Genomic DNA, 14,184 nt, shown 5'->3' with positions numbered 1-14,184 from the left:
TTAATAGGTGCAGAGAGGTGGCGTGCCCTACACCTCACCAAGCTTACTCTGGTTGTTTTTGGAGCTTTCTTTGTGCCAAACCACTCTGTCTTTGCATTTATCTTGTCACATTCTTTACACCTCCACTGCTCCTCAGTAGCAGATGCCCCCTTTTCTCACCAGCCATCTTCATGCATCTAGCACGTTCCAAAATGGAGAGCAGTAGGCCTTCGACTGAACTGAAATTTAGAATGACTTCCCATTGATGAACTCTGGCAAGAAGCACCAAATCAATAATAGGAACGTGCTGCTCTTGACCTAAAAAATTGATTCTCTGTATACAAGTCAGACGTCACTCAGAGAGATGATTAGTTCATGGATGTGAGGTAGGTGAGTGGTGGAATTGCACCCTGAATGTCTCTGCTGTTGACAAGAGTTCAGGCAAATAGAAGATCCCCATCACCAACGACAAGGACGGGCTGAGCAAAGAGGAGATCGAGAGGATGGTGCAGGAGGCAGAGAGATACAAAGCAGATAATGAAGCCTAGAGATAGAAGGCTGCTGCCAAGAACTCAGTTGAATCCTATGCCTTCAACATGAAAAGCACTGTGGAGGATGACAAACTTAAAGACAAGATCAGTAAAGAAGAAGATCTTGGACAAATGTAACCAGACCCTCTCCTGGCTAGAGAGCAACCCGCTGGCAGAAAAGGAGTACCAGAACCAGTAGAAAGAGATGGAGAAGGTCTGTAAACCCATAATCTCGAAACTCTACCAGTGCGGGATGCCTGGGGAAAGGCCCAGTGCCGACTTTGGTGATCAGGCTTTATGGGATGGTGCAAAGCCCCGCCCTACTATTGAGGAGGTGGATTAATCTAACAGAGACCTTAGCATTTTCTTTCACTTTTGAATGACTAGTGGGCATGTTAACTCACACTTGCTCAGTTTTCTGCCCCCAAATTATGACTTTACAAATGTGATTTCAATAGGAAAATCACTTTGTTTTCAGCTTATGTTGACAACATAATATACATTAGTCCAACACGTACTGGTTTCTCTCACGCTAAGACTTAATTTGTTAAAGGTTTCAAATCTCAATTGTTGTGCTTACTACTTTTAATTAGTTATGTTGAACTCTATATTTCATATTGGTATTCTACGTTCTGTCATGTTGGTGAATGGGTTTAGAGAGATAATCTTTCAAATATATTTTTGTTTAGAAAAAGACTACAATAAAGCAGCAAGAAATCATAATGTTTTCACTTTTCTTATTTCAAAATGATTTGCTCATGGCATTAAATTACCAAGCTGGGTTAATTGCCAACTAAAGTGCTGGCTGTTTGGGTGGGTTAAATGTGGGTGGGGATCTGTAGCTTGTGGGGTCTATAGCTGGTAATTCAAGACTGCCTGCTTTTATTAGCCCATGTCATGTTGCAAATGGTTATGCATACTTTCAAGGAGATATTTATGTTGGGACTGTTTCTCTTTGGTGCTTCCATTGTTTCATGGTAAATTGTGAGAGGCTACATTAAAGAAGTATCATAGAGCCCCATTTCAAATGCTTCTCTATGTTAGTCTAAACAAAGAAACTCTGCAAAACATTGCGTTTTTAATGGTACTGGACGTTGAGGTTTTGCTATCTGCCGAAAGGTCCACCAGGGTCATCCACTGATTGTAATGATTCCCCTCTCCAATTTCCAATCCTGCTTCAGGTGTACACACATCTCGACTGCTCATGCCTGCTTCAGGTGTACACACATCTCGACTGCTCATGCCTGCTTCAGGTGTACACGCATCTCAACTGCTCATGCCTGCTTCAGGTGTACACACATCTCCACTGCTCATGCCTCCTTCCATTGTCCAGACTAGGTGGCATTTCTGGCACAACTGCAATACCAGTACTTCTCGTCAAGGGGCAGCACCTCTGTTCACCTACTCACCTACACTGTGAAGGTGTCCGCATCTCTGCATGGGGTCTGATTCAAGAAGCAGACTTTGGATTATTGACTGGGCTCTATTTTTTTTTTATCAAACATATTTTTATTGAACTTTTTCCAAAGAACATCATACGTCAATGCTATCATTTCACCTCTCGCAGGGGGTGTTGCAGGATTCAGCAAGGCTGTGAGTGGCTAGAGTTACATAATGCTCAATATAAGCCCACCCCGGTCTCAATGGTTTGCTTAAATGAAGGTTACAGTTTCTCACAGTAGCGGAGCTTGGGGTAGATCTTGAAAATCAGTTAGTGATAGCAGACAGGTCAGTGTGCATCCCATCTTTCTTTTGCGATGGTAAGCGTCCTGGGTCCTCCAGGCGGACGAAGCCACTGGGAATGAGGTACACATACGTAGGAACAACCCCCAACCGGGAGGCAGCAAAAACAGAAACAAACATTGTGAGAGGACAGGTGGCTGCCTCACGCACTTGGGGTGTAAGGGCCCAATGCGTTAACTGGGTATAGTGGTATCGCTCTGTGTTCCCTAGGCCATAATCTCGCTGACAGTTGTCAAAGATGAGGGGGTCAAAATTGTGAAAAAGATGAGTCAGAGCAAGGCATCCTCCCTACCTCCAAACATCGAAAGGTCCCTCTTGCAGGCCCGGGGGGAACGCTGGGTTAAAATGGAGTGGTGTAAATGGTGAGGGAAATAGGTCCACCTATCATCTCCTGCGACCGTGTCCCAGACTTTCAGAGTGGTGCGTGTAGGAGTGGCAATGTAGGCATTTTTGGGTCCGTCCCTTTTAGGGCGCCAGACCAAGTCCCAGATAGTCCTCCCTGTCACACTACGGTCTATATGTAACCAGTGCTTATCGTATTCCCGTTTTGACCACTCAATCAGGACTCTTAACTGTGCTTCTCTATAATATAATTGGATGTTTGGAAGTCCCTCTCCACCCTCCGTGCGGGAGCGATGCAGCAGGGAGAAGGAGAAGCGAACGCGTCCCCCTTGCCAAATGAAATGTAGAAGCATAGTTTTAACTCGCCGGAAGAAATCTCTCTCCAATTCTATGGGCAGGGCCTGGAATAGATAAAGAAGCTTAGGAAGAAGTGTCATTTTCACCGCGTTTATCCGGCCGAGCCACGACAAGAAGAGGGGTTTCCACTTTGTGAGTTCCGTTTGGATACGAGTGAGGATGGGAGGGAAATTAGCCACGTAGAGCCCTTCTACCCTCGGTGTTAATTGGACTCCCAGATATTGTATGGAGGAGGTAGTCCAAGAGAGAGGAGTAAGAGATTGGAGCCTGTGGACTTCCGTTTGCGGTAATGTAAGGTTCAGGATATAAGATTTGCTTCAAAGCGTTCAAGTTCTGACTGTAAAGATGGGAGGGACGTGGCTGGTTCGGAAAGGGACAAGAGAACATCGTCCGCGAAGAGGGAAATTTTATGGGGTTCCCCAGTGAATGGTATCCCCTGAACCACAGGATTAGCTCTAATCGCCATCGCAAGGGGATCAATGCTAAGGGCGAAGATTAGGGGCGAAAGGGGACACCCTTGTCTGGTGCCTCTAGAGTGGAAGAAGGAGGGTGAACGTACCCCGTTGACTACCACCCTAGAGCGAGGTTGAAGGTAATTAGCTCGAATCATGGTTAGGAATTTGGGTTTAAGGCTCGAGCCTGCTTTCACACCTTGAAAGTTGGTAGCAGAGGCATGATGGCGGCAGCGTGAGTGGACGCTGACTGAGCGCTCTCCTGCAGTCCTGCGTGATACGAGCAAAAATGTGCTGGCCGATTTCAGAGTAAATAAATCTCTGGATCTCTGGATGTATGAAATTTGAAAACTGAAGCTTTAAATCCATCCTAAACTTCTTCTTCTCTGAGACGGACATTTTTCTTGGTGTACTACGGACGGAAGCATTTCCGATTCTCTGATCACCTGTCAGACGCCCACCCACCCACCCACCCGCCCGCTTCCCGACGTACAGCTCAGGACTCGGACTCAGGCATGAAATTGGATATGGATTAACTGGTGAGGAGCGGGGGCGCAGTGCAGCGTTCGTCGGTGTTTGCTGACGTTTGGTGGCAAGCTTTTTTTACGGCGATGCTCGGGGGGATATTGTACAATGCCTCTTGCTTTGTTATTATGCAAAACGACAAATAAATGAGAAACGAGGAGAAACGAGGAGAGAGATTGCTTCTTACTCCGTCATGGGTGTATTGTGCAACATGCAGTAAAAGACGATAAAGAAAAGACTGTGAATTCTTTAAAATTCACAGCCTGACACCGAGAGCTTGAACAATACTCAAATATGTCACAAACAACATGCTACAGCTCGTAACTCACAATTAAACACAGACGCTGAAGCTAAAAGCCAAGCTCTCTGCTCACCCCCGTTTGACCTCGCTGCTTGGCTCAAGTGGATCAGAGTCTGCTGGGAAAGGGAGGCTCTGCTTTCAGCCTCGATTTCCACGGTCAATCACCTGTCTAGAGATTTCCACTGAGGTTTTAAGTGGTGGGATGCTAAAAAAAACGGCCACTACTATTAAAGAGATACAACCTACAATGCTAGGGGGGCCTCAGTGGAAAATCCAGGTGCAGAGCATTAGGTGCCTAAGGGTGTCCGGACAGAAGCGGATGGTGGGGAGCGACACCAAAATTGCCGTGTTATGTGCCACGAGGCCCGCAGTCGGGATTAAGGCGACTATTAAGTGTGTACAAGGCATTAGGTGGCAGGCACAAACGAAACAGACAAAACAGACAAACCAAAATCTTGAGGGCACTACAAACAGAATCAAGCCTATGCCTATGTCTATGTGTAAGGGTAACGGCAAAATACAGGAGCGGCATATTACACTGTGCATCCGGAGTGAGTCAGCCGTATTCAACCTGACATATTCAGGGCAGGTATCAACCACTCTGCAATCAGCTCAGAATATTGCAAGTGAGGAGAGCGAGAAGTCCGAGAAGACCGGACACGCTACAAGGCGAGAAGAGACAGGGACTGCGGTAGGGAAAATGAATGAGACCGCCACAGAGAAAGTGGGGAATGAACTAAGGGAGCTACGGGATCAAAATGTGGTGCATGACATATCTATGGTGCGATTGAACACCCCGGGGGGCATGAGCGCCTAAGGGGCAGAGGAACTTGAAGTCGAAGCTGAGCCTAATGATAAGATACAAGATGCATTAGAGGCAGATAATATGGATGAGGCTAATATGAATATGAATGTTCACATATCTAAGATAACGCAGCCATTGCAGCCATTGCAGCCAATGCAGCAACGATGAGAGACTAGAGGAACTAAAGCCAAAGAAGTCAAAAATAAAGACCAAGTACAAGACAGGGATAAAGACAAAGGGAAAGATAGAGAAAAGGACAAGGAGAAGGAGAAGGAGAAGGAGAAGGAGAAAGGCAACAAGAGAGGCCCAGAGAAAGAGAAGAATAAAGAGAAAGAGATAGATAAGGATAAATTGAAAATGACGAGCTGCAGAGAGCAACAGGGGGACTATGAAAAACCTAAAAACGGCTATAAATACGCAGTCAATACTACAGAATTAGAGAAAAAGAAAGAAAAAAGCAAGGAGCGATATAAGGAAAAGGAGAAGGATATTGAAGATACAGAAGAGATGGAACTATTGATGAAAAAAGCAAAACGGTTACAAGCCATTAAAGATCTGAAAGCAAATGCAAAAGCGACTTCGACAGGGCAGCCAACTACTTTGCAGCCAAGCATACGGAATATCTTTAGCCCACTACCCAAAGGGTCAAGCAGTGTACTAACAGTCCAGGAATCAACGATACAGAATGGGGGAAATCAAAAACATACTCTGGGGATGAACACTCATGGAATTCTGAATTCCCCCTCAGATATAGGGCCTTCGCCGGAAACAGCTTTATACTTACCATCACATTCAGAAGAATCTGACGCAGATATTTATGAAACGGGTATTTCGACTTCTAGTGACACAAGCGAAGCTAACAAAGGTCAAGACCAAGACCAAGATCAAGGTGTCTCAACTCAAGATATATCCAGCTGTTCGGGTATAAGGAAATCGAGTGATCCTGGGCAAGGAAGTACGCCAAGGAAAAAACTTGAAACAAGAAAAATAAGGAATAAAAGACTAAATAAATCTACCTACGAAGAAACGATTGATCAAGGAAGCGATCCTGAACCTAGTAATCCTCGGAAAACCGCAAAACCCCCAAAATCAAAGGGAAAAATAGTGGCCCAAGAAATTGGTGTGGTCTCAACTGGGGTCATCACTCAATATGATGTAGCAGCAGAAACAGACGAGCCGTCTTTGAGAGATATATTAAGCTCAATCAGGAAACTTCATAAAGATGTTAAAACGGATACTCAAAGAAATCATTTAGCTATCCAAAAGTTATAAGGTGCTGTAAATAAGGTGGGCAGCACATGTCTATAGATATCTGAAAGAATGGTGTCAGTTGAAACACGAATTGACCACCTGGAGAATGATGTTGTTTATCTACAAAGGCAAGAAAAGAAGCAAGAAGACATTATACAGGACTTACTGACAAAGGTTGAGGATCAGGAGAACAGATCAAGACGAAATAACTTGCGATTTTTGGGGCTTCCTGAGGGCGTTGAAGACAATGACCCAAGGGGGTATGTAATTAGACTTCTTAAACCAGCCCTTCCTGAATTGAAAAACTGGGAACTAGAGAGAGAAGTCCAACGAGCCCATCGGTTCCCCCTTACTCAATCCAGGAAAACACAGAATCAATCTAAATTTCCAAGGGCAATGCTGGTGTTCTTTGGAAATTTCTTACTCCGAGAATCTATCTATGACTTAGCCCGCCCTACAAGCAAGAGAGAATACAATGGCACTATTTTTTTTGTTCGACCAGATTTTGCTCATGCGACTGTTGAAAGGAGGTGGAGGTTGAGGCAGCTATTTTCCCCTTTTGAGCAAATTGGCGCAAAGGTTTTCCTACAGAACCCTGCCAGATTGAAGATAATTTTTAGGGGCTCAACCCGCAGCTTTACGAGCGAAATACAGGCCGAACATTATCTTAAAGAAATCTCAGAGACTGTAAAGAAGAATGCCGGTAAATGATCAAGAGGGAAAAAAGAAAAAAATACACGCAGGGCTGGAGGGAGGGGGTGCACTGAGGCACCGTGATCAATCGACGCCCACACCTGGACCCGATTGGATCCAGGATGCCTCAAGGGGGGATGCTTCAAGGGGTGGTAAGGGAGGGGGAGGGGTGGGTGGATCTCCGGGGGAGAAAAGGGGGGGGTAAAATCATCATCAGAGAAAGAAAGGGAACAGAAATGGGGGGAAAAAAAGAAAAATGATACGTATAGTCACAATTAATGTATGTGGTTTAAATGATGCAAGAAAAAGAAGGGATTTGAAAGAATATTTCAGAACACTGCAAGCTGATTTAATCTGTGTTCAGGAGACGCACATAGAGATCTCGCAAAAATATTTATTGGAACAACTGGGGTATAAAGTACTCAATTGTACCACTCAGGGCACTAGAACTCGCGGGGTTGCAATATTAGCACGTGGAAAAAAGATTACATTAAAAAAACAACAGGTAGATAGACATGGTCGCTGGGTCTTAGCGGAGTGACAAATTCAAAATTTTAATTTTACTCTATGCTCTATCTATGCACCAACAGTTGATGACCCTGAAACTTTTATCCATATAAGTTCTCAATTGCCCAATTGGCCTCTCCCCATAATACTATGTGGCGATTTAAATATAAATGGCCTCAATGGGTTGTGGAAAGACAATCCTGCAAGATTTATTGGTAAAAAGAAGAAAACCCACAGAGCGCTAATACAGCTCATGCAGGACAATGGGTTGATCGATATTTGGGACTATATAAACGGAGGGGGAGGCTGCACATACTATTCTGCCCCCCATAAAACTCTAGCCCGGCTAGATTATTTTTTGATTTCCCCCTCGATGAAACCGATGGTGAAAATTTAAAAAATGCCCAGATTGATGTCAGATCATAACCCGCTCTCCATGGAGATCTCTATACCATATTCACAGAACAGTATACATAGCTGGACCTTTGAAAGAGCTTTGCTACTGGATGTAAATTATGTTACTTACATGGAAATTTGGTTAAAAGAATTTCTGAAAAACAATAGGGGCACAGTATCACCGCAAATAGTATGGGATACTATGAAGGCAGGTATTAGGGGGGAAACCTTAAGTTACTCTCTTAGATGGAGTAAGCGGGAAAAAGAAACCATAGAGAAAAAGATAAATCTAGTAGAAAAGCTAGAGGAAGAACTGGTAAGAAGTATAAGAGAGAAAGAGGATGTGACAAAAGTAATGCAAAAACTAGCCTTGGCTAAAGCAGCAGTGGGTGAAGTATATGCTGAAAAAGCAGCTGGTAAATATTTGGCTAGGAGGGAAGAGCAGCATGAATATAGCGAACAGGTAGGACGAATCCTAGCGATTAGAACCCGGCAGGCGGCCACTCAGGGGCAGATAACAGAAATGACTACGGAGGCAGGGACAATAGTAAAAACACCAAAGGAAATCTGTGCTGTATTTCAGAATTTTTATAAGAAATTATACAGTCAGAATAATGGGGATCCAGATCTAGTGAAAATTGACGAATATTTAAACTCTGCCTCCCTAGATAAGCTTACAGAGGAGGATAATAACTCCCTTGAGATCAACTTTACCCCAGAAGAAGTACAAAGAGCCTTTAAGGATCTCCCATCAGGAAAAGCAGTGGGACCCGATTTTATACCGTTAGAATTCTATAAAAAGTTCTATTTAATCTTAGAAGCAGACATTAATCGACTCATGGTTTTAATACAGGATGGTGCTGCACCTCCGGAGTCTTGGGGAGAAGCTTTAATGGTGGTGTTTCTAAAAAAGAATAAATGCCCTACGGATCCTGGGTCATATAGACCAATTAGCTTAATGAATAGTGACACTAAGGCCTATTCTAAAATCTTGGCAAACAGGCTGAGCTTGGTAATTGGTAAGATACTCTCACCCTGGCAGCACAGGTTTATACCGGGGAGGGGCACTGCCGATCACATCAGAAGGGTCTTCGCGCTGCTGGATGGTACTAATGTCTCACGAGACCCTATGTCCTTAATATTGCTGGACGCTGAAAAAGCTTTCGATAGGGTCTCGTGGGACTTTCTTTGGGCAACAATGTATAAATATAATTTTGGGAAATTATGTGTAGGAGCATTACAAGCCCTTTATAGAAGTCCGAGCATCAGTCTGAGAGTGGGAGGGGAGTTGAGCGAGGTAATAAAAATCGAGCGTGGAACTAGGCAAGGATGCCCCTGTTCCCCTCTACTATTCGCCTGTTATATAGACTCATTTATTAGACACATAGAAAAAAATAAAAACATTTGTCCAATAGTGCTCAATGGATATGAGACTAAAATATTGGGATACGCAGATGATTTAGCAATTACATCATCAATACCAATAATAGCGATAGGGGAAATCGAGAATGAGGCAAAAAAATATGGACCTCTATCAGGGTATAAATTAAATCAAGGAAAAACACAAATAGTTGTAAATCAATTTGCTCTGATTAACGATGAGAGAGTTGTAGAGTCCGCGGTTTATTTGGGAGTTACTATATCATCTGACCTATCTAAGGTTGTGGAGAAAAATCTGACCCCAGTAATCAAAAAGGCAAAATTAGACTTAGATAGGATGGACAATTTACGTTTAACAATCATCGGTCGCTGCAATGTTATAAAGATGGTGTTTTTGCCTAAAATTCTATATTCATTCCGTACAATTCCTTTATAATTTTCTAACAATTGGTTTAAGGAAATAGAGGGGATTTGTAATCGCTTTATATGGGCTAAGGGCAGAACTCGCAGAGCCATAAAGATGATGGCACTCTCTAAAGACCGGGGGGGCCTTGCAGTACCTGACTTTAAGGCATATTATTTTGCGTCAGTCCTTCAGTATTGCAAAGGACTTCTCGGCGGGAATACGAAAGACATCTGGAGGGGTAGGGTTGGCATTCCGGATATATATGAGCTCTTGGTTTTGGACTCTAATAAGGGACTTCTCACATTCAAGGAACTAAACTACTATAAAAGAACAAAATTCAAGCTTTTGGGGGCGGTCATATCGGTTTGGTCAATGATCCGGAAGAAAATTAAATTAGGGAGAATGAACTGCTATACCCCTTTATATATGAATGAACTCCTCCCAGAAGTATTCCATGATCAAGTGATGAGGCGTTGGGATAATCTCGGGGTTAGTACAATTGGCGATATCACGGATCAGTCAGGGTTAATTTCATTTGAGAGGGCGCAACAGCTATATAACTTGGATCGGAGAGATATTTTTAAATACTTACAGATAAGATCAGTATTGCAGAGGAAACAAGCAGGTAATTGTAAGTATGCTAGGGTAGATCTGATGGAAATTGTTCGAGATGATGAGGGATGTTCAATCTCTCAACTTTATGGTGCATTGTGCGAGTATAATGAGGATGATAGAGGAAAGGTATTTGATAAATGGAGAACTAAACTAGATTTAGTCGGGAATGAGGGCGAAAAATCACTTCGGCTTGGAAATTCTATCCTGAAGGTTGCAAACATGCAAGCACAATACTATAAGACTTTACATGAACTATATTACACACCACATAGAATAGCTCGTTGGGGTGGTACTATTGGGATCTTCTGCCCAAGATGTCAGAGTTTGGAGGCAGACACGATACATATGTTTGCAGCCTGCCCTAATTTAGATCCCTTTAAACTATCTATGGAAAACTTCTTTAAAGATGAATTGGAGATTTCAATTAAATTAACTAATGAGATTATGGTTCTTGGAGTGGCAAAGGAGGGACAGGAGATACCCCATCAAGAATTTTTATTTATTGCTATGACGCTGAGCCGGCTTTGTATCGCAACGGTATGGAAAGACTCTAATCCCCCTTCGTTTCAACAATGGCTCTCAAAATTATTAGCTATTTACACCTTAGAGAAATCTTTATATGAAAAAAAAGGAGCGAATGCAAGACAGCTTGGGAAACGGGTATGGGCCCCAGTTGAAAAATGGAAACTTAAACTAGATGGTTAATCTAAAGGGTGATAAGTACATGCTTACTCTGTTAGGACTAAAGCTGGCGGTGTTGAAATTGCTCGACTTTTACTTTTATGTTTCATTACTTTTATTTTTTCCAGATTTTTCAGATTCATCAATTTTTTCTTCTTGCAAGTAACTATAATTAAATTATGTATTGCATCATGTTGTTTAATTTAAGTGATTAAGCTGTAATTGAAGGATTTCTGTTGTATTAGATATATATGTCAAAGCAATTAATTGTTTATACTTTATTTTTCTGATGATGAACAATAAAAATATATTTTTTTTTTAAAAGGAATTTGGGTTTAAATCCGAACGCCGTGAGTGTGTGGAACAGGAATGCCCAGTCAACCCTGTCGAAGGCTTTCACAGCATTCAGTCCCACCAAAACAGCTGGGATCTGACGTCTGTTGGCCTTATCTATAAGGTGAATAATTTGACGGGTGTTATCATGAGTTTGACGGCCTTTAATAAACCCCGATTGGTCAGGGTGTATGAGATCAGGCATAAGGTCGTTCAATCGTGTAGCTATAATGGAGGAGTACAGTTTCATGTCGAGGTTTAGAAGCGCGATAGGTCGATATGAGGCACATTGTTGGGGATCTTTCCCGGGTTTGAGTATCACGGAGATCATGGCCTCAGTCATGGAGGCAGTGGTCTCACCCTCTTCGGCCATCATATTAAAGAGCCGCGTGAGGTGGGGACAGATGTCAGGAGCAAAAGTTTTATAAAAGAGGGCGGTATACCCGTCCGGGCCTGGGGCTTTGTGGGGCTTAAGGGCTTTAATAGCAAGATTGACTTCGTCGTGGGTAATAGGAGCGGTGAGTAACTCGTTCTATTCTTTAGAAACCTGAGCGAAGGGCATTGTCTGGAGATAGTCCTGTTGGGCATCTGAGTCTAAATCATCCCTAGAGTAAAGGGTTTCGTAAAATGAGCCGAAGATCTTGGCTTTGTCCTCATCTCTGTGCGTAACCTCCCCAGAAGGACCCTGAATTCTGCCTATTGTACTCTCTCTCCCGCTTATCTCTTAGCTGCCTAGCTAGGTGTTTACCGATCTTATTGCCCTGGGAGTAGGATAAATGGTGGAGTTTAAGGAGTGTGAATTCTGCTCTATTGTTATAAATAGCTCGAAGTTTGCCGCAGAGGGCTGTCAAATTGCGAAGGGTTTGCCGCATGGGATTCAGTTTGTGAACGTTTTCGATAGAGGTCAGTTCCTGCTCCAATTGCTCCCTTTCTCTAGAGCGTTGTGCATTTAACGCTGAGTTGAGGGCAATACATTTCCCCCGGAAGACCGCCTTAAATTTGTCCCAAGTGGTAAACGTATCCTCTGGTTTATTAACATCAAAACATTTCGTAATGGTTTCTCTTAGCTTAGTACAGGATTCCTTATCCCGCGCTAGCGAGGCCAGTAAATACCATCTGGGAGTGGTCGGAGCGTTCCCACACCAGGACAGGAAGATGGAAAGCAGGCTATGATCTGACACTGAAAGAGGGAATATCTTGGCCTTTTGAAGGGCACCTAACAGGAATTGGCTAATAAAGATATAGTCCAGTCGGGAGTATGTACGATGGGCATGTGAATAGAAAGTGTAGTCTCGGGTGTGTGGGTAAAGGGGACGCCAGGTATCTAACAAGCCCAGGTCGTGGATGTGCTGCTGAGTGTCAGTGGAAAAGGAGCCTACGTCTGAGCGATGTCAGTGGGTGCTGTCCAACTCTTTTTGCCAAGTCAGGTTGAAATCCCCCATGAGGACCATCGGCCCCTCCACAAAATCCAGCAGCCTCCCCAATAGCGTGTGAAAGAATAACGTCTGCCCAGTGTTGGGGGCGCATACCACTACAAAAGTGCACATTTTCCCTCTCAGACTGCCCTTGACCATGATCCACCGGCCATCTTTATCACTAAGAACATCTAGGGGTTGGAATTGTATGGAAGAACGGAACATAAGCGTGTTTCGGAAGAGTCGAGGATCTATGAATTAATGGGTACTGTTTATGTCTAAGGCTCGTATCTTCGGCTCTGGCTAAGTGTGTCTCCTGTAAGGCCACCACATCAAGATGATGATCTATAATATACTTCCATACCGTATGGCGTTTTTGAGGGGAATTAAGACCTTTAACGTTCCAGGTTCCAATGGTGATCGTCATAATATCAAATGCAAAAACACCAACTCTCTGAAAGTCCCACCAGCCTAACCGTGTCCCGTGTCCTCTCCATTCCCCAAAGGAGTGTGTACTGCCATCGCGCTTCAACTGCAGGTGCAAAGATGTCAAAGAGCCCACCAGAGCTAAAAGTTAAAAAGCCCCCCCCCCAAACTCCCAACAAAAGGAAAACAAACATAAACAGAAATGCGATACCAAGAATCGCTACCAGTTCCCCGCTGGGGGGTGGAAGGCCCCCACAGGGACTAGGGGGGACAACGGGTCCGAGGACCCCGTCCACGTCCGCCCCGGCACTACACACAAAGGAAAAAACAACATCTGAGAGCGGCTGAAGTGCAGCTAATAGTACAGGTCCATTCCTGGAGAAGAAAGCACAGATAGTTCACCTGCAATGGAAAGTAAAACATGGTGCAGGCCCCAGTAAGCATAAAAGGTCACCGCACAATTGTGACATCAGCATCCAACCTAAAATAGCTTTAGAAAAAAGATAAAGGCACTGTTCTTACATATGGAAGGGAGGTAGTCCATGGCTTCTCCACTTCCCCATCAAGTGACGGGGGCACCAGGGGCAGAGACCCATGGAGATCCGAAGGCGTAAATCGTGGATAGCAGCAAGGGATGTCCGCCGGCACTGGGTGTCTCCAAAGATGTTGGTCTCAGTAGAAAAATGTTTGTGATGCCATGAGACCCAGTTCAGGCACAGAAGGGAAACATCGCATCACCTCTGGAGCGGTCATTAGAAGTTCATCAGCGGCCCCGGTGGGAGCCTGCAGACCAGGCAGAAGTCGATTGTGGTCCTCGGGAAGACACTCCATTTTTATCTTGTGTGGGGTCAGGGTCATCAGTCGGGAGACCCAGAAGCTCCAGTCCTTCCTCTAAGTCAGTAATATGACGGCGTTTGTTTTTAAATTCAAAATGGAGTCCGAACGGGTAGGTCCATCTGTATCTAATGTGATCATCCCACAGTTTGGCAGTGATGGTCCTAAACAGCTGTCTCCGCGCCAAAGTCTTCGGCGCCAAATCTTGATAGA

This window comes from Triturus cristatus, chromosome 3_2 (assembly GCF_964204655.1).
Source record: "Triturus cristatus chromosome 3_2, aTriCri1.1, whole genome shotgun sequence".
NCBI classification, from domain to species: Eukaryota; Metazoa; Chordata; class Amphibia; order Caudata; family Salamandridae; genus Triturus; species Triturus cristatus.
The sequence above is the reverse complement of the archived record's forward strand: the minus strand, read 5'-3'. Positions refer to the sequence as shown.